The sequence below is a fragment of the Amblyomma americanum genome, chromosome 1 (assembly GCF_052857255.1).
Source record: "Amblyomma americanum isolate KBUSLIRL-KWMA chromosome 1, ASM5285725v1, whole genome shotgun sequence".
NCBI lineage: Eukaryota > Metazoa > Arthropoda > Arachnida > Ixodida > Ixodidae > Amblyomma > Amblyomma americanum.
This window is the reverse complement of record NC_135497.1, coordinates 49,127,552-49,147,792: the sequence shown is the minus strand read 5'-3', so window position 1 is coordinate 49,147,792 and position 20,241 is coordinate 49,127,552. Positions and strand designations below refer to the sequence as shown.

Sequence of the window (20,241 nt, the reverse complement as noted above, 5' to 3'; positions counted from 1 at the left end):
TTTTTGTTGCTTTTTATTGGTCGTCACATTCTTTGCTTGGCAGTGTCATGCGGTTTGGGAAGTAATCTGATCTGATTTCTGCGTTGGCCTGAAGTTCAAGCTTTTAGATGTGGTGGCAGGTTTAGTTCGCTGTAACTTGTTCGCTGTTCACTTGTTCGCTGTAACTGCAGTTTCACCATGAGGGTTAGTCCTTGTTTATTGTGATGTGGTGTCATTTACTTCGTGCATAAATTAATGAAGCAAGCGCTATTTTTTTGTAATACATGAACACTCATTTTAATTGCAGCCATTATAAGTGTTCTTGACACTAAAATGGCTGTCTTCTGGCATTCAGTATTACATCTTAAAACCAGCCTGAAGGCAACACAGAAGAGATGAGCACAAGACGAGGCTGGTCTAACAACTGAAGTTTTATTGAAGGCAAGCAGCAAAAGAAGACCTGCAAAGAGATGCACGCGCACAAACCCCAAAGCAGTGAGAGGGCGAAAAACAATCGAAAGGCACTGCCATACTAGTAAACGATCTAAAAAAACAAATTCCTGAAGGTTCACCGACGGCTTAGCCACGCACATGTCCTTAGCCTTACCGATATAGTAAGCCTCAGCTATGTCCGGACAGATTATCACTTCCATAAACCACTGATGTACCGCGAAAATCGGGCGTGCAAAGAGACAGGTCGTCCTCCGATTGCATTGACGAGGTTGAGCGTGCAGTGCCAGGTAAGAATTCGCCTTCCCTCCTATACAGTGAAGGTGCTCTCAGTCAGCCGCACATTCAGACATCTGCCTGTCTGCCCATAGTAGTTTCAGCTACAAGGCAGTGGAACGTGAAAAACCCTTTTACTTTTGCAAGTGGTGAACCTTTTTTATCTCCTACTGTGCATAGCAGATGATTACCGGTAGTTTTATCGAGCCTAGTTTGAACGGTGGTGCAAAGGGCTCCTACTTCGCTTTTAGCTATCAAGACAACAGCAAGATCATACTTAAATTTGGTACGATTTGCTTGAGATGGTGCGAAATGCCGTGGAGGTAAGGTATGGAGGGCACATTTTTGTGCTGCTCCACTACGTGAGCATCATCCGAGTGGTGTTCCTTTCCCTCAAGCGAGTGAAAACACACTGACAGGTGCACGAGATGGGCAAAGGGGAACCCAGCTGCCATTGGCTTGGAAACCTGCTCCGAGAATGAGCTCTCAACACTGTAATGGCATGACTTCCGTAAAGCGGTCGTGATGCATGCGATTGCCAACCCGTGCTTCACCAGCCGCAAGTAGTTCAACTCATAGCTAAGAGGTTTTCCTGATCTTAGGCTATGTTGCCAACACACGTGGTCATCTACAAAGTGCAGGTCTATATCAAGAAACTGCAAACGGTTCTGCTTAGTGAAAGTCAGACGTAAAAGATAGGCTTTGACCGCATGCCTTAAAGATTTCTAAAATGTCTTGTGGCAACTTATCTGAGCCCTCCTTGTCCATGAAAATTAGGTAGCCATCAACATAACGAAATGCTACTATGCCGAGGTCTTCCAAACAGAGCTTTGATGCCGTATCGACTCTGTACAGAAAAATGTCGCGGAGGAACGGTGCGACCTGGGACCCTCTGCATACGCCTGATCTCTGATGTAAATACTGCCCTGCCAACTCGCAAGAGTGGAGTTCTGTGGAGATCTAGTTTCTTGTGGACAGCAACCTGGGCATGTGCTCTGCAGTGCGCATCGACATGGAGGACCTGTACTATTCATTGTCACATGATAGACTGCTGAGGCATGTGCAAGACTGCATCAGGGTGGACAATGAACAGGCTTTTACATAGTTGCGTGATTTCGGTTGCTAGCTTCATGGGGCTGTTGTCCTTTTACCGCAAATCTGGATTTGTCAGTTGTCAGGGCGTTATTTACACCCAGGTCGTACCTTTGATCAGCAACACTTTTTAATCTAAAGTCGATAAGGCATTAGAGCCCTGTTTGGAAGACCTCAGCATAGGAGCATTTCGTTGTTTTCATGACTACCTAAATTTCCTGGGCATGGAGGGCCCAGAAAAGTTGGCACAAGATGTTTTAAAAGTCTTTAAGGTGTGCAGTCAAGGCCTCTTTTTTACGTCAGAATTGTCTAAGCAGAACCATTAGCAGTTTCTTGGTTCAGACCTGCGCTTTGTGGACGACCATGTTTGTTGGGGCTACAGCCCAAGATCTGGGAAGCCTCTTTTTAGGTACGAGTCAGGCCACTCGTGGCTAGGGAAGGGTGGTGAAGAGGTGTACTTGTCTCTGGCTAAGGCCAGTAAAGATGGAAACACTTGATGGGTGTGCAATCGCATGCATGACATCAGCTTTACTTAAGTCATGCCATTTCTGCTGAGGACGCATTCTCATAGCAGGTTTCCAAGCTAATGGCAGCTGGGTTCCCACTTGCCCATCTCACCAACCTGTCAGCGTCTTTTCACTTGCTCGAGGGAAAGGAACACATACTCGGATGATGCTGATATACCTTACCTCTACAGTATTTCACACAGTCTCAAGAAAGTCTCGGCAAAGTGTAATGTTGCTGTCGTCTTAACAGCTCAGTGCAAGATAAGAGGCTTTTGCGTGGCCATTAAAAAAAGGCTTGATAAAACTATCGGTAATCATCCACAATGGACAGTGTCACGTATAAAAAGGTTCACCACTTGCAGAAGTAATAAAGTTTATTGTGTTCCACTGCCTTATGGCTGCAACTACTATGGGCAGACAGGCAGATGTCTGATTTTGCACCTGACTGAGCACTTTCAATCTACAGGAGGGAAGGCAAATTCTAATCTGGCACTACACACTCAATCTTTTGAACGCAAATATGAGGATGACCTATCTCTTTGAACGCCTAATTTCCGCAACACATCAGTGGTTTACGGAAGGGAGAAATCTGTCGGTAGATACTTGAGGTTTACTACATCGGTAACGCTAAGGACACGTGTGGCTAAGCTGTGGGTAAACTTTCGCCGTAAGGAATTTGCTTTTTTAGATTCACTAGTATGCCAGTGACTTTCGATTGCATATCCTCCTTTCACTGCTTTGGGGTACTGTGCGCACGCATGTCTTTGCGGATCTTCTTTTGCGGCTTTCTTTCAATAAAATTTCAGTTGTTAGTCCAGCCTCTTGTTGAGCTCATGTCTTCTCCTGTGTTGTGTCTTCTGGCTGGTTTTAAGTTGAGTCAGTACCAGTATCAGTATATCTCTATTGGCTACTACCTGATGCTGTCACTTGTATTTTGCAATTTTAAGTTATAGGCTTTTCAAGAGCGCATCGAATAAAGGCTTTTCCTTTCTTGCAAAGCTGCAAGTTGTGACTGCTTATTTCACATTTATTGAAATGCCCTTCGTTGAGATCTGGCTGTGTACATGTGCCTCAGGTGCTTGGTTTTAAACATTTTGCCTCTCTGAGAAGCAGCGCCGGCATTCGATGACTGTAATTTGCGTGTTTGAGGCCAAAAGGCGTACGCAGGCATCCTTTGCATGCAGATCAAGATGATCTTGGCCCTCTCCCGGTTTTCAGCTGGAAAACTAACTGGAGTAGTTTTTCATTTGGGGTATGACGGGGGAGGTTGAGCGCAATTTTGTAGGATTGTCTAATTAGAGCATCCAGGTCATCTCTTTCTCTGTCTGTGAGGGTGACGTATGCTGTACAGTAGATGACTCTGCTAAGAACGAAGGCTTGGATAAGTTTCCTGGTCTCGGCTTCTTTAATTCCTCCTCGCCTATTTGCAATCCATCTGATGAGAAGGGAGATTTGGTTGACGGTGTTTCTCAGTTTCTTAATTAGTGTGTCGTTTTTTGGTTCTCAATATTCTTAGTGTTTCCACTTCTGCGATGGCTGCCCCTTCCGCGTAGATTTCGATCTGAGGTGCTTTATTCTTTCTCTGACGCTTTGGGTGTAGGATGAGGACTTCGGATTTTTTGGCGGGACACGGAAGTCCCGCTGCTTGTGCCTCCTCTACTACTATATCTGCCGCTTGTTGTAGCGTATCTTGTATCGTGCCGATACTCTCCTTAGTGGTCCAAAGGATGATATCGTCCGCGTACAAAGAGTGTTCTAGGTCTGGGATTTTGGCGACTTCGTGTGCCTTTTTGTTGACGGTTATATTGAATAAGAAGAGGGACAGGACAGATCCTTGTGGCATTCCTCTGTCTCCTAAACTGAAGGTGTCGGATTTGATTGTGCCAATTTGAATTTTAGCCGTTCTATCGGAGAGAAAGTCTTTGATGTAGTTAAACGTTCTTTCGCCTGCATTCAAGGGGCTTTCCGAAGCACTTGCGACTTTATCTTTCCTGCTGATTTTGTCAGGTCACTAAGGGATTAGGCGTAACATTCAGACACGCCATCCAGATGGCGTCCAAGTATTGTCACTTTGTTTTTACTGGCGCTGCGGTTTTTAGTGACTGCAAGTTATTTTTGCGTGTGTGTGCATAAAGCTTACATGCTTAGGTAACATTGCGTGCATTTGAAATTCCAATAGAATTTTTGCTTTTTTTGCATTTTTAAACACAAAGTAAATGAAAAGTATTTCTAATGCCTATAGGAACAAAATGGCAAACTGAAGAATAGCCGCTGCGTGGCAACTCAAAATAGTTTTGAGCAGGTAGCAGCGCTACTACTTATCTTTGCGCTACATATAAAAGAAAAAGTGGGGAAGCGCATAGGGAAGTGCCAGCAAGCAAGGAAGTGAAGCGCATGAAGACAGTTCTCAGTCGACATTGGAGCTGCGTTCGACAGGCTCCAAGGAACACGAGCAGGCAAGTCGGCTAGCTGTCACGAGCAGTCAGTTTGGGCAAAGCTGTCCGCTGCCACTCCACTGTGTGAATTAATTGAATTGATCGGTGATCAATTCTTATTGGCTGGAGGTGTCATTACTTCCTTTTCTTCTTCTGCTTAGACTGCACAAGCTGCCACTGCCGCCCGCCGTTCGAACTTTCGCCGGGATGAGTGGTGAGGCTGCACATGTCGATGCTGTCACCGGCCGGAGCTACATGTTCCGACGCGGAGCCAGCGGCGTGACGGTGATCTACTACCCGTTCGACAATGCCGAGCACGGGCTCGAGCCAGAGTTTTGGCTCCTGATCCTGGCTGACATGAAAGGATGAGGCTGCAAGGTTCCCCAGGGTGTGCTCAACAAGCTGCTCAATTCGCTGAAGGGAGACGGCGAAGAACAGCAGACCGTGTTGTACCACCCTGAGGGATCACAGATCGGTGCGTTCAAGCTTTAGAGCAGCTTGTTTTAATTTGTACACCGAGCACTTGTGCCGATACTTTATTGTCGTCTTTGCCTGATTGTACAAGCATTAGAACGCCACGCTCAACAGATTTTTCGACTGCGGTGATGCTTTGTAACCGTACGGCAGTGAAACGAACGTACTACTGGATTCAGGACATAAGTACTTGTCGTGGTGTTATGTACTTGTGCCAGCGCAAAAGTACTCAGTTGTTCACTTGCATGCATTAGTGTGCTATAGCAGGCGCTAACATCATTCTGCTATTTTTTCACTTTAGTTCAGCCTACAAAAAATACAAAATTCATCAACTTGGAATTGTTGATCACTGTCTTGATCTAGCTGTTTCCTGTTCAGAACAGTGCAGCCACTCAACAAGGCTGCCATTTATGTCATGATGGAATTAACGATTTTTCATTGTACCAGCATTGAAATGAACATATTATGTGATGCAGGATATACTTATTGACTGTTTTGTTCCATGCTTCTGCTGTTTTATAAAATTGCAGTTCTTGAATCAGTCATTGGTGAGAGAATACCTCTGGCATTCAGTGAACTCTGTTCAGTCTGTCGTGCCTAAAATTCACTAGTGACGTGACACATAAAGTGAGTGATGTTTCTAGTTCAGTATCCTTTAAACAAAAAAAAAAGTGGTAGGGGTTTAACGTAGGTAAACCAAGTACACGTGTGAAAGCAGGGGACACTTAAGTGCCACTCTGAGGGGTTTAGTAGGATAATGCCCATATAGGCAGAGGCGGTAATTCTCTACTTAACATTCATAGATGGCGGCGTACCACTACTAGCGCAGTGGCGCAGCGGTTAAGGGATGTGCCACTGCATTGACAGGTGTCTGTTTCTATCATAGCCACCGGTAGGGATCGTGCGACTCATGTTGCTCTTCCCGAGCAACCTTTTGCGGCCAATCATTATTTTGACTGCCACGGTGGACAGTTTTCTCACAATCCAATGCGCAGAATGTGATGTTGCCACAAGCTTATGTGACCTAGGTGGTGAGATGCCCTCCTCCCAATGGCTACAGTTGGCGCGATGCTTCTCCAAACTTACCTGAGCTTCATCCTATTGGCTGCAGCTTGCGTGATGCTGCTCCGAACTGACCCGAGCTTGGGATAGTACAAGCACAAGACAAGATTCTTGCTAGGGGTTGGTACATGTGGAATAGTGCTTTCGCACTAAAAGCATGAGGGAGGGACAATGGCTGTCAGTGACTGAAATATGACAGTGAGATGATATTAATGTTGATAAATATCCAAGTGTACTTTAGTTTTACAAACTGAACACGGACGCTCAAGTAGCTGTGCTCTGGTTTACAATACACACCGATTAATAATTAATTAAAGAATTTACTAGCTGAAGACATGCGTGACACTCTCTTCTGGTACAGCAGATTGACTAAACATTTACAGATGTGTGGCCAGCTTTATTCTGGTGTTTGGATATAAAGCTATTACACTTTCGGGTACAAGCCGGTAGACTGTTTCTTTCCTTTTTGTCTGTCCCAACATAGTATTTGTGTTGGATTATGAATGATCTTCCCTTTCAGTACAAATTTAGCCTCGCATTTAAACACTCTAGACAATAAAGTTTTTGCTTGCACTTTTTCTTCTTTCAAGTCATGATTTAGACATTAGAATACATAGATCACCACCTGGTACTCACCTGTGACTGCTAAATTTATAACTGAATTTCTTCTTGGCCCTGTTTAAGTTTTAGTTTCATCAACCAAATGATGGGTGTGACAAGTAGGACACATGAGACACGAAAAGAACGGCAGTTTAACTGCTGATATGTTGCTTGTTGTCATTCCAGCTCTTGAAGCAAGCTGGTTTAATTGTTTTAGTGAATTAAAACTATGTATCAGCATTTATATCACAGGTTTTTTTTCGTGCCTCATGCTACCTAAGTGTGAACCCCATGTCTCAACACTCGTTCGGTTGATTAAAGTGAAATATCATGAAAGAAGAAATTAAGATACAAATTACTTATTGCTAATAGTTGTCCACATGGTGGCATAAGTATTCTAATGTTTAACGCATCATTTGAAAGAATAAAACGAACTAATGCTGGGTGTCTATAGTTCTCTAAGTCATAATGGGAACAAAACCCAACACTGATGGTGTGCGGACAGTTTAACCTCATTGAAGACATTTTGGGTGCCTTGTACAGTGCTTTTAAATGTAGTAACTCTGATAACTTCCCTGAAAATTTCCCTTCAAGAAGCTGCCCATAACAACCTGACTAATATACATATTTTTTTTCCATTCAGACATTGGCATGGATTCCAGTGGTGTGCCCCTTGGAGATTCTGGTTATTCTCTGGTTCAAACTATTGATTACTTCTATCCATCTGTTGAAGACCCCTACATAGCTGTAAGTGCTCAACATTGTAAAAAAATGCTTACCTGCATTTAGTAACCTGGTGGCAGATTGTATACTCGAACTTCAACATCACAGTGCTCTGCTGTCACTTCAGTCGACTGTACAAAAAATACTAAGTGTTATTTTTTTGCAGAAAGTTATGTGTCTGTAGTTTTAATACCAGGCGATAAAACGAAACAAAGCAGCATTAAATATATATTCTTGTAGCTGTAAGAGTATCACCAAACTTTTTCTATAATCTGAGTTTCTAAGTGCTAAGTTTGTTCACTTATTGGCTAGTCTGGATAACAGGTCACTTACTGAGCAGTCTTATTGGGCTCAAAACCACACTATAATTATACTTTCTATAAGCGTGTAAATAAATCTGATTGTAACGATGTGTCAATACGATAGCAGCGTTTGTTACCTTACGTCGGCGGTTGTTCTAGAGCCAGCCAGCAGCGCGCGCTCAGCGATAGCACTGCCGCTACTGCGTTGACACATCTTCGTTGTTACACAATAATGAATCAAATAGGTGACAGGCCTCATGTTGGTGTCCTTTGCTGGCACCATGTGTACAGGATGTTTTCTTATTCATTGTTTTTGTTTGTTGCAGGGCAAGATAGCGTGTGCCAATGTGCTGTCTGATCTTTATGCACTTGGCATGACCCGCTGCGATAACGTGCTGATGGTAATGGCTGTCAGCACTAAGCTCACTGAAAAGCAGAGGGACATTGTCGTGCCTCTTCTCATCAGGGGGAGTCAAGGTAGGATCGGCCCCTGCTGCAGTAAAGCCTAAGATGTTTGCATCAATGTTTTGAGGTGTGTGTAGGCCATGGCTGCCTATCAGAGCTAATGTGAGTGTGAGGGCACTAGTTGTGTGAGCTCTCAAAATTTGAATGCAGTCTCAAATTTCTTTTTCAAGTTCGTGCGCTTAGCATGGTGAAGAGATAACTTGAGAGAAGATCTACAAGAGATGTCCATGTCAGACAGCAGCTGTTCAAGTGTTTCAGCTTTTAACTCTTTTCACTGCCTGAGTTCATGCCCCAGTACTGAAGTGATAAGCATGGTGCAAATAGCTTAAATGGCATTTGTTTCTCCACAGGACTTGGCTGAACAAGCAGGCACAAGGGTCACAGGAGGGCAGACTATGCTCAATCCTTGGCCTATGATTGGTGGTGTGGCATCATCAGTCTGCAGAGTCTGAAATCATCTCGTGAGTGCAGTAATCGTTTCTCTTTTTTTTTCTTTTTCCAATGAATTAAGTTTTCCATGCTATTTTTGTCTGTGTTAGCATTTATGAAATGCAAAATGTGAGCATTTGAGGCTCTGTCTGTTGGGTACTATGATGAATTTTTCCAGCATGAGCGTCGTTTTCAAAGTTCAGATAAACCTTACTTAATACCCAAATAATCACCACACTGATGATGTAGTTTGCCCGTGGAAATACCTGACTGTACAGCCAAAGCTCATAATTTGAATTTCTGGATAATTCGAACTGTACGACTGGGTCTGGCCATGCTCCACTGGGTCTGTGTGAAACAAAGCCCATTAATTTAATTCGAACAACCACCACCGTGCCTGGAGGGCGGGTGACGCGGTGAACCAAGAAACATTCCCACTAGGCTTCACCACCTCTTTGGAGAAGTGGGCAGGGTTAAAATGGCGTGAGAGGCTGGGTAAACAGGGGAGGGGTTTCTCTCTGTGCTAGTGGTAGCAACTAACTGCATGACCTCTGAGCCGGCTTGCTTGTATGTGTTGGTCTCGAATGCTTCAGTAGCTTGCTGTGTTGGGTTTTGCTGTTGAGAAATCGATCACATGGCCAGCGACGAGATGCTTACAGTGAATCAGACATGTCGCAGTGTCTCCAGCACTCCAAATCCGAAACCATGCGGTCGTGCGCGAAACGACGACGTGTGCCAAACGAATGAGTTGGAGCTTGGCTGATGTTTGCTGTGTGTATTTGTCTCGGTTTTTCAGTGCCCTTTGCATGTGATTGGTTGCGGCCGGAGCAGTCAACCTACACGGTGTACCGCATTTAGAATTGTCTTCCGTTTGCAGTAATTACTGTGCCAAAATGCTTGAAGAGAAGGTTGGAACCATGCATGAAGTCAATGCCAGAGCATTATCGAAGCAGGATATCACCAAAAAGCACTCTCATTGGTTTGGCAGTGTGCGCCTTGAGCCTGGGGAGGCTGCAAAATCGGGCAATATACGTGTGGTCGCTCGGTTTACCTTTGCTTGTCGACTTCAATGCTTACGCAACCTCGCGACTCACAAGTGTGAATTTGCAAGTCACAGAGGTTGCACTATATGGTTTGGTCAAAAAGCGCCAGACGTGAGACGGTAGTTCTTTTGACCATGCTCAGTGGTGGTTGTATGCCTTTTGCAACTTCAGTGGGGCCCTCCGCTGCGGTAGTTTGGATGCACTGAATGCTACGCGCCTCTTCAGTTTTGAAGGTGAAAAAAGGCCTTCAGATAAAAGGTAGGAGGTGATGAAGGAATACTTTCGGACAATGAAATGGCTAATCTCGCTACCCGACTGCTTCCCAAATGCATATTCTGTTCACTTTTGTTTGTTCGAACTTCAGTCAATTTGAACTGTCGTCGTCCCCATCGAGTTCTTATTAACGAGCTTTCACTGTACTGTGCAATTCACTTTTGCACAAGTTCAAACCATGTCTTATTGGAGTTGTCATTATATCAAGTGCTATCCCGCACCCACCAAAGATGTTCTGATACTATTTTGCACTCCACTAAGTCAACGCTTATGCTTTTTGCAAGTAGAGTACTTGTAGCAAAGGCCCAGCAGGTCAGTCGCATAGACAGTGAAATTTTGAAAATGGCAATATAATGTAAACAGAAAAAGAATTGCAGCAAAAACCTTTGAACATATGCCTTCCCCCAGAGCAAAGAATGACAGCAATAGTAATGCTATGCCTGTCTCAACGTTATCCTTTTAGAAGGTTTGCTACAAAAGTAGTCACTGTGTCATTAAAGGCAAGCTATTTCAGAACAACAGGAAAGGCCCTAGACAAAAACTGGAATGTTCATCAGCCTGGCCATTTAACCTAATTGCTAAATGTTATGCTCCCTTTACAGGCCAGACAATGCACAGCCTGGAGACGTGCTGGTACTGACCAAGCCCCTTGGCACCCAGGTGGCAGTGAACGCTCACCAGTGGCTGGAGAAGCCGGAGCGCCATGCTTAGCTGGGCAAGGCTGGCATCAGTGAAGAAGATGTACGCAGGGTCTACCTCCATGCAATAGACTCCATGGCACGTCTCAATCTCAATGGTTGGTGCTGATTTGTTCGTGTCTGCAGTTTTTTTTTAGTTGCCTATTTGCTTATGTGCTTATTTACGGCAGTCTCTGCAATGCCTTCCTGAGGTATTGTAGAGGTGAAACATGTGCACTCACAGAAAGAGAGTGGACAGATACTAAAGTGCATACAAACTGTGAGCAATGCTTTAAGAAGGTGACAACAAAATAGTTGATAATTGAAGTACAGCGCAGTGGTCAGGGCAACAATAATAAATTCGTGTCCCATGATGAAGACAGCTTCCACTACAGTATTCGTAACATAAATAATGAGATGAGATATGGTATAGCATTGAAAACGAAAAGTGCAGGACATTAGTGCAAACAAATAAAAAGAAGCTCCAAGAATTTGATCACGCACTTTAGGAGATGTTGCTGCACTTGGTAGATTCTGCAAAATATGCGAGAGCAAAGGACATCATGACATGTTAATGCACAAAGAAATTGGGGAGTTCATTTGGAGAAAAAGAAGGGATGGGCAAGCAGGGAGAAGGTTAAAAAGGCAGAAGTGAAGAAGATAAGTTGTGAAAAGATGAACGCAAGAAGAGTGATGCTGTCGCAGCTAGGCAAGAGGTGGGAGAAAAGGAAAGTCGTCTTGTTGAAATATTGGTTAAGGGCCTGAGGCTTCCCCCACCACCAGTTGTTTGTTTTCTGTTGTGAAGCATCCAATCCTTGTGGCTGTCTCTTTACTACCACAGCCGTTCAGTCCAGTGTTATGCCAACAAATAAGGAAAAGAAAAAAGAAAATAATTAAAGTCGTGTCTGGATAGTACAAACAAGGATACAGGTTAGATTAGATTGGAAAACACTAACCTTGAGAAGGTGGTGGGGCTGGGAAGTACTGTATTTTGCCCATCTGGTTTTTGCTTCCTTGTTTATTACATGGAAATATCTCAGCTTGTTAGCAGCCCATGGGAAGGGGGACAGTGATAACCTGGCGACCAACATTAAAGACTGCAGTAATTGAGTTACTACCACCTTACAGGGTATGCTGGTAGTATCTGTGCAGTCTCACATTTTGCAAGTGCAAGTATGTGTGTTCCACTTACTAGTACTTCACTGTCTGCATGCAAGAAGGCTACCACAAAATTGCAGACTTTTGACGAGGAAAACTTTTCATTTTGATCAAAGCAGGTCTTTATCAGACCAGCTACATTTCTTTCCTTTTATATCATGAAATGAGAGGCATTGTACGACTATTCATCAGTTGTGTATTTTGTGACCAAGTAGGCATTGACTTTCACTTCGCTCCTGCTTGTGCAGAAACTGTGTTAAAACAAATTTTTTGCCTTTGTTGTTCCAGGAGCTCGGCTGATGCACAAGCATGGCTGCCACGGTGCTACAGGCGTGACAGGCTTCGGTATGCTCGGCCACACCCAGAACTTGGTGCAGATGCAGCAACGCTCAGTGCGGTTTGTGATCCACACGCTGCCCATCAGAGCCAATTTCCTGCCCTGCTGGCCGCCACGGGCACCTCCTTCAAACTAACGCACGGGCATTCGGCCGAGACCTCTGTTGAGCCACTGACTGACAATCAGTCGAATTTTTTTTTCTCTATTGTAGGATTTCCTTCTCATGTCTTTCACAGCTTCTTGAAAATAGCTACAACACAATTTTTCAAACTTTCACCGTCAGGAAGTGCTAAAATGTATGCAGAGTTTAGAGTTACATGAAAGTGATGGTGTTCCTGTCGGAAATCCCCAGTTGTTCCTTGGAAAGATATGTTGTCTCCTTTTAGGTGAAACTCTTTTCAGATTTTTTTAATGTAATTCAGATGCTTTGCTCTGAGTAGTACCAGGAGAAAAGTAAACAAAATTGACAGGACAATCATGAAACCTGATGCGAGAACGCTGTAATAGCAGTTGGATTTTCGCTCAGTGATTACTTTGATGCTTTTACTTTAATGAATGCTTTTACTTAAAGCCGAGTGCAACAGAATTTTTCTAGAGGGTGTCTATGTTGGCGGCCCCCTAGCTAGTGGGGCATGGTGAGGCTGTGGCCGGTTGGGGATGCTTCTGGAGGGCAGCTGACTTTCCCACTGTCTCTTTGGATTTGATTTTACTGTTGCTCTTTTTGCTCTGCTGCTGCATGGGCTTCTGGTGTGTGGAGGCAGGCAACGGGTTGGTGATGGATGCGTGGTTCTTGTGGAGGGTGGAGTAGGGAGGTCTCTGGCACTTGTCGAGGCTTCACATAGAGAAAATTTCTTGTCTTCACACAGATAACGCTGCCCTTAGTACAACTGTAGCCAAAAATTTTTTTTTACTTAGCAATGCGAACTTCCTGGAAACGGCAATAAATGGCAACAGCGACATGGCATGTGTCCTTTCCACACGCTCTTTGATAAATCAGAGCATAGCGACGGATTCATCGCATGACTTAGTATCTTGGATCACCCACCGGACACCCAAGATGCAATGAACAAGTTAAAGCATCATTTGGGGTGTTTTCTCAAAATCTCTTGCCAATATATTAGCATATGGAATTTATTTATTTATTTTATTTATTTATTTATTTCAGTACCTCCAAGGCCTCTGGGGGCATTAGTGGAGAGGAGTGCATGAAAAATATATAATCATAACACAGGAATTGCAGCAATTTTGCGGCAATACAGGAATTGTGGTAAAACAGCAGCAATTTCATTTCAAATTTATTTCATAGGTTGCACTCGTAAAATTTATGGCGTTAGTGAGTTACAAGTTTCCTGTTTTCCTTTCTCATGTGGACTGCTGATGTGCCTTCCAAAGGAGAATGCCGAAGGATCGTGCAAAGAAATTGAGCAGCAGGAGGGATACCCAGCGTGGATCATAGAGGATGTTGTTGAAGGGGAGCGGGTAGCAAGGCTGACGGACTCTCTACGCGTGCTCGAAGTGCCTTCAGCCGACAAGGAGTCCTAGCTTTGGTAACACAGGCTTGTGAATAGGGGACAGGGAAAGAATTGGTTGTGAGGAAGGTTTCCAGCCTTGCAAGGAGTTTTGAAAGAGTGAGCTGTGATGTTTTTACTGATGGGGTACCTTATGGCTGTCATATGCAACTACGAATGCCACATACACGAGTGGCGACAGCTTTGGTCTTATGCTGCATGCCACTGACATGAACGTTAGCTAAATGGACTCCAAACAAACATTTTGTGTTGTGTTAGTGATATTTTATGCGCTTTATGAGCACACCAATATTTTTGTTAGTCATGAAAGATAGTCTTCTACAAGCATTCGTTATGTAAAATATTTTCCCCTTTTATCATATAGTAGTGGTTTTGATGGTTTGTTCAGTTAAGAGACTGGCTGTTCCTTGAAGAGACCTTCATGAATCTGTGCTGACTGAATATTACGGTGGTTTGGAGGATGGTTTGTCTCCCGTGGGCATCTCTCACAGCCTCTCATTGCTAAGCCTCAGCCATTTGCCATGCATTGGGAATAAAAATATTTTGCAAAAATTCTGGCTCTTGTCTTTGCTGAGAGTGTGTGTGGGCACACTGAAGCTTTACCCATCAGTATCATTAAGAGCAGACATTACTTAGCACCATTAGATACAGGTTGCTTCATCCAATTTTATGTGAAACGACTTTTGAATTGAATTTTTGTGAAGACCTAATTTGCTCGTTTTGTCACGACTCATATAAACAGCACATTGCAAGAAATTGCTCCCCTGAATAATGTGGTTAAAAAGAGCGCTAAGGAGCTTGTCACTTATCCTTTCCAAAATTTATTCCTCAGGACTTTACCTGATTTTGTGAAATATTAAGCTTGAGGAAAATTACTTGTTTACAGCATCTCATTTCGGAACATGAACATTGTGCTTGGTCCAGTGTCTACTTTGGGTTCTGCACATGTCAACAGTGCATATAGCGCTCCTGCACATTACTGCGTGGTGGACGTAAATGTTAGGCAATGCAGCATGCTGTAACAAAACAGATTCAAACCAAACTGCACATGATGCTGCCATCAGTGAGAGTAACAATGGGAACCTCGGTTGCAAGTGCATTAAACACTTGAAGGTTCCCATATCTGATCATGGGCTTTGGTTGCTGTAGCATGTGGCGTTGTCTTTAGCGCTGTCTTGTTGCCACTGCACGCCCCAAGTGATTGTGACGAAGCTAGCGCAAGGCGCCGGCTACGTGCAAGGAGTGGTCGCGTGATCATAGGTGAAGTCCATGGCTCTGTTTAACAGCTAGCACTTTCAAACGTTTTGGACGCGGCGTGGCCTTCCTTCCGTTTGCCCCATGGCATGCTGCAGCAATGAGCTCCCGAGACTCTTCGATGCCTGCTGCTTGTACTTTGATGCAGGTGTCACAGTGCACGGCTATCAGGAAACCTGTTTCTTCCTTTCTTCTTTCACTCCCTCCTTTATCCCTTCTCTGAAGGTGTGGTTCAGGTGTCTGCCAATATGTGAGACAGATACTGCACCATTTCTTTTCCCCAAAAACCAATTTCATTTTCATAGTGGTTAGGGGTGTTCCGCTGCTAAGCTTTAGGATGGGGGATGAAAAGAAAATTTTGTTTTTTGAAAGGATAGCGTACCATCTCGGTGAACACCTCAACCCTGCCGTGGGGAACACCTCAACCCTGCCGTGGGGAACGGCAGAAAGTATATAAAGAGTGAAAGAAGGAAGAGAGAGGTGCCGTAGCAGAGGCTGCCTGATAATTCAGACCTGGCGGGGTACTTTAATTTGCACTATAAATTGCCACTTGTTATACGGGACATGAACGTTTGAGTGCAGTGAGGCCGTGCAGGGGCTCAAGGACCTGTGTGTCCTAAATGTTTTGTAGCGGGAGCTACACTAGGCTACCAGTCGAGCATTTCGTGGTACACGCGAGGGGAAAGTTGTGCGTATGCGCCGATACCATGTTACATGGGAGAGGCCAATTGTGCTCATGCGCCGTTACCATGGCAACCGTGAAGGAGTGAGTGGCTTCATCGCTGCTCTCCCTCCTTTATTCCTTCCCTTATGGCTCGGTTCAGGACCACGTACCATCGGCAAGGACCGTATGCCTTGCTATGTGTAACAAAATTTTCTTTGCTACAAATCATTACATTTTGACTTAATAATTCTTTTTAATCCCCACATTATTATTAGTAGTATTATTATTTATTTATTTCGAAATCAAAACTCTTGTCCTTTCTCTGCTCATGAGGTAGAATCCACCGGTGTTGCATTGCCGCGTGTTTTTCGTTTTTAATAACTGAGTGCAGGCGAACAGCCACCCGATTCTTGGCCGATCCCCCAGTGTGGGCATGTGCTATCCTTTGATACTTTGATAGGCTAACAACAATGACATATAAACTCGTATGACATCATAATCATCATCATCAACATTTTCATACACACGTAGAACGGCTGCTGCCAAGAACGCTCGCACGTTGTGTCACGGCAGCTGGCGGATTGCGGCCGGTAGGCCTATCGCTTGTTCTCTGGATGGTCCTGTGCTCAAGCCTTCCTGGCTGCGCTAAGGCCCTGTCACGACCGGCGCCGGGTGGCCAGCCTTGCGTTATTTTGCTCTTAAAGAAGCTTGAGTTCAACGAGGGATCTTTGTTTTGCCTAAGGTGAGTAATTTTTGCTCCGCGACAGCGGCGCCCTTTATCGCGAATGCCTATTTAGCCTTGCGTGGAAGACTGCTCGCGCCAGCTGCAATGACCGCACAGTTTTCTTTAAAATATGCCACCAGAAAACGTGAGGCCAGTAGGACTTCGAGATGCATTGCAGCGTCCCGACAGCGTTCGTCTTCTGTTAGACACGCAGCACGTTTGTGGCTCCCGTTTCCCACTTACGTGCAGCGTTCCGAGCATGTCGCTCTGCCTCGGCTGCATCTATGACCCTTCCACAACGAGTCTTATGTGCCACTTCGCCTGTGGTAGCTCTATCATTACTGCTGCGGTTGGTACTGCACAGGAACGCAGAACGCTGCGTCGTCCAGTCACAGCAGGTTATCTTGGCACGCGTTTGTACCCGGTGTGGTGGCTCAGTGGTTAGAGCGCTCGGCTACTGATCCGGAGTTCCCGTGTTCGAACCAGACCGTGGCGGCTGCGTTTTTATGAAGGAAAAACGCTAAGGCGCCCGTGTGCTGTGCGATGTCAATGCACGTTAAAGATCCCCAGGTGGTCGAAATTATTCCGGAGCCCTCCACTACGGCACCTCTTATTTCACTCCCTCCTTTATCCCTTCCCTCAGTTCAGGTGTCCGCCGATATATGAGACAGATACTGCGCCATTTCTTTTCCCCAAAATACCAATTATCATTATGGGACGCATTTGTCGTTGTTTATAGCCCTTTTTGTGACTTCTTTTGTTGCCCCGAGTGATTAGGACCAAGCTAGCGCGAGTCGCCGGCTATGGGCAAGGAGTGGTCGCGTGATCGTCGGTTAGGTCCATGACTCTTCGCTTTAAAAGCTAGAGCTTTAAAAGGTACTGGACGCGGGCGGCCTCCCGTCCGTTTACCCTGCGGTGTGCTCTAGCAACGTGCTCCCAAACGAGCTGTCCAGAGATTTTCTTCGATGCTGTTGCCTGTACTTTGATGCTGGTGCAGCTGCGCACGTGATATCAAAACCCATCTGCTGCTGTGGCTTATTGGTTATGAAGAAAACTATTAAACCTTACGCCCCTAATCCGGGGCAGGGATAGTGCACTGACATCGCCTTAGCGTTTCGCCTCCATCGAAACGCTTAGGCGCCCGTGAGCTTTGCGATGTCAGTGCACGTTTAAGATCCCCAGGTGGTCGAAATTATACCGCAGCCTTCCACTACTGCACCTCTTTCTTCCTTTCTTCTTTCACTCTCTCCTTTATCTCTTCCCTTAGGGCGCAGTTCAGGTGTCCACCGGTATGTGAGACGTATACTGCGCCATTTCCTTTCCCCAAAAGCAATTTTCATTTTCATAGTGGTTACAGTGTGCCGCTGCTGAGTTCTAGGACGCGGGATGGAAAGAAAGAAAAATTGCGGGGGGAAGGAAAGGTAGGTTAAATCTCTGACATATCGGTGAACACCTCAACCGTGCAATGGGGAAAGGGAGAAAGTAGAGAGTGAAAGAAGAGAGAGAGGTGCCTTAGCAGAGGGCTCCTGATAATTCAGACCTCGCGGGGTACTTTAACGTGCAGTATAAATTGCCACTTGTAATACTGACATTGGCAAAACGTATATATGGAGAACAACCTATGCTTGCAGTGCTCAGAACATGTGTCAGTCAGGCATCGATAAAGGAGTGAGTGAAACAAGTAACTGAGAAAAAGGTGGCGTAGCGGAGGGCTCCGCCAGCAAGCTCGGCAAGCCGTGGCATGTCTTTTTATCTTTCTTCATTCAATTTCACATTCCTGCCTACGCACGCCCATGCGGCTCCATACTGCGTCTTTCCTTTCCTCCTTGTCCTCCTCGCAATTCCAGCTAGGGCTGCTGCTAAGTCTTGCACAGCAATACGAGAAAGTTACTGTGCACTTTCCTCAAAATACGCAGCCGTGCGCACGTGCCCGCATTCGAATGCCGCGTTAACGAGGTGTGTGGTAGTCCACGTCGGATATTGCGAAAGGTGTGTGCTGTGGGGTGCTCGGATATTCGCCATGCCGGCAGAAGTGAATATTTACATTCCGACGGGAAAGTCGAAAGCATCGTGATATCGAGCTGAACAAGAACACACCGTTAGCGGTGGCGAAGACGGAACTACTGAACTACTTCGACCGATATGCCGGCGCGTTGGTCGACCACGCGGCCATATCTATCGGAAGAAAGAGAGTGTTGAAAGAATTCGTATGCCGGGGGTGGGGGAGGGGCAGTCGGCTTCCGCTGAAACCCGTAAGCATAACTCTACAATTTTATTTATTGGAATGTACGTTGGCATGGCCCACCCTGCCAGGTGGCAGTTATTGGTTGATCGCGGGAGGTTGTTCAGCCAATGAACGCTGCGGCCTATTGCTGCAGTGCCGCGTGTCTGCCACAACGTTGTCAGCGCTAATTATTGCAGTCCACATCTCTCTAACCACCGCCGCGTACCTCAAAGCGCGAATGAGGTGTCCACTGACCCATAGAGCCAGCTATGCGCCTTTCCTTTCCTCAAAATCAACGTAGACTTCGATGTCAGTGGCAACGCTAATGAACAGCTTTGTATATCCTGGATTAGCTAAGCAAATCCTCGGCCAAATCTTTTGTGCTGCAAAGAGTGTGAACAAATGATAATCTGAGCCTTCATGAATCCTTGCCCTTTTGAAACTATAGCAATGGAAGCAGCGCCAGGCAGGAGAGGTAGTCGAACCGCATGGCTTGTTAGAATTTAGCGGCGCCCTGCTCGATGACAAGATCTCCGGTTCGTTGCTCGGGCTCATGCCAATGCAGACGAAAGTGGGAAAATGGTCTCAAGCTATGATTTCGGCGCTCACTGACTATGCGCTACGTAGCTGTTGTTCCGAACCACTCCATTGCGATGAAGAGCCGTAATCAACTAAGTCCTTGCGATTCTCAACGCGCTCGTCCTTCATCGGAAAAACGGTGCTGGCCCATAATAGACCTATTGCCCCTTGACGTATTTCTGGCCTACAAGCTTTTCATTCATCCGAAGCTTTCCGCGGCGGTGTGGCGCCGTTGTCGGCCCTGGGCAACCATTGGCGAGTGGGGCTGCTCGTGTTTTCAATTCATTCTAAGCATACCGATGCGATGCCGAGGTTCCCATGTGTTCGTTATTCACCCAAAGCACTTCGCTGCGGTGCAGGCCCGTAATCGACCTAGGCATGATGTTGCCCTGTACGGTAATCTTTCATCGAAAGCACTCCGCTAAGGTGCCGGCCTGTAATCGACCTATACCACCTAAACATGCTGCCTCGCGTGTTCGTCATCCTTCGGAAGCGTTCCGCTACGGTGCCTTGCTTAGGCCACCTAGACATAGCAGTGCCCCACGTGGCAGTCGTTCATCCGAAGCACTACGCTCCGATGCCGTTTCGCAGTCTACGTAGGCCTTAGACCTTGGTAGGTCACCTCCCTGATCGATGGACACTACTTGGAAGAAAAGAACCCTCATCCGACGCGCCGATTGCCCAACTTTCTGGTGCAAGAATCCCGATACCCTCTGGTTTTTGCAGAAGTCATATAGGGCGTTTTGCGAGATGTTCGTTGTTCGTCAATTGGCTAGACCCCTCTGCGATTCCGAACAAGACTAGAAGGATGCGGTGCTTAATGTGTCAGTATGTGGTATCGGTGTGTTAACCATATAATAATCGGTCTTTGAGGAAAGGAAATGGCGCAGTATGTCTCATATATCGTTCGCTACCTGAACCGCGCCGTAAGGGAAGGGATAAAGGAGGGAGTGAAATAAGAAAACAGGAAAGAGGTGCCGTAGTGG

At 45.6% G+C, this 20,241-nt stretch overlaps 1 pseudogene; it reads left to right on the top strand.

Annotated features, from left to right (window-relative positions):
- The first annotated feature begins 7,517 nt into the window (after nt 1-7,517).
- Nucleotides 7,518-13,932, top strand: LOC144112773 (inactive selenide, water dikinase-like protein; annotated as a pseudogene).
- The last annotated feature ends 6,309 nt before the right edge of the window (nt 13,933-20,241 follow it).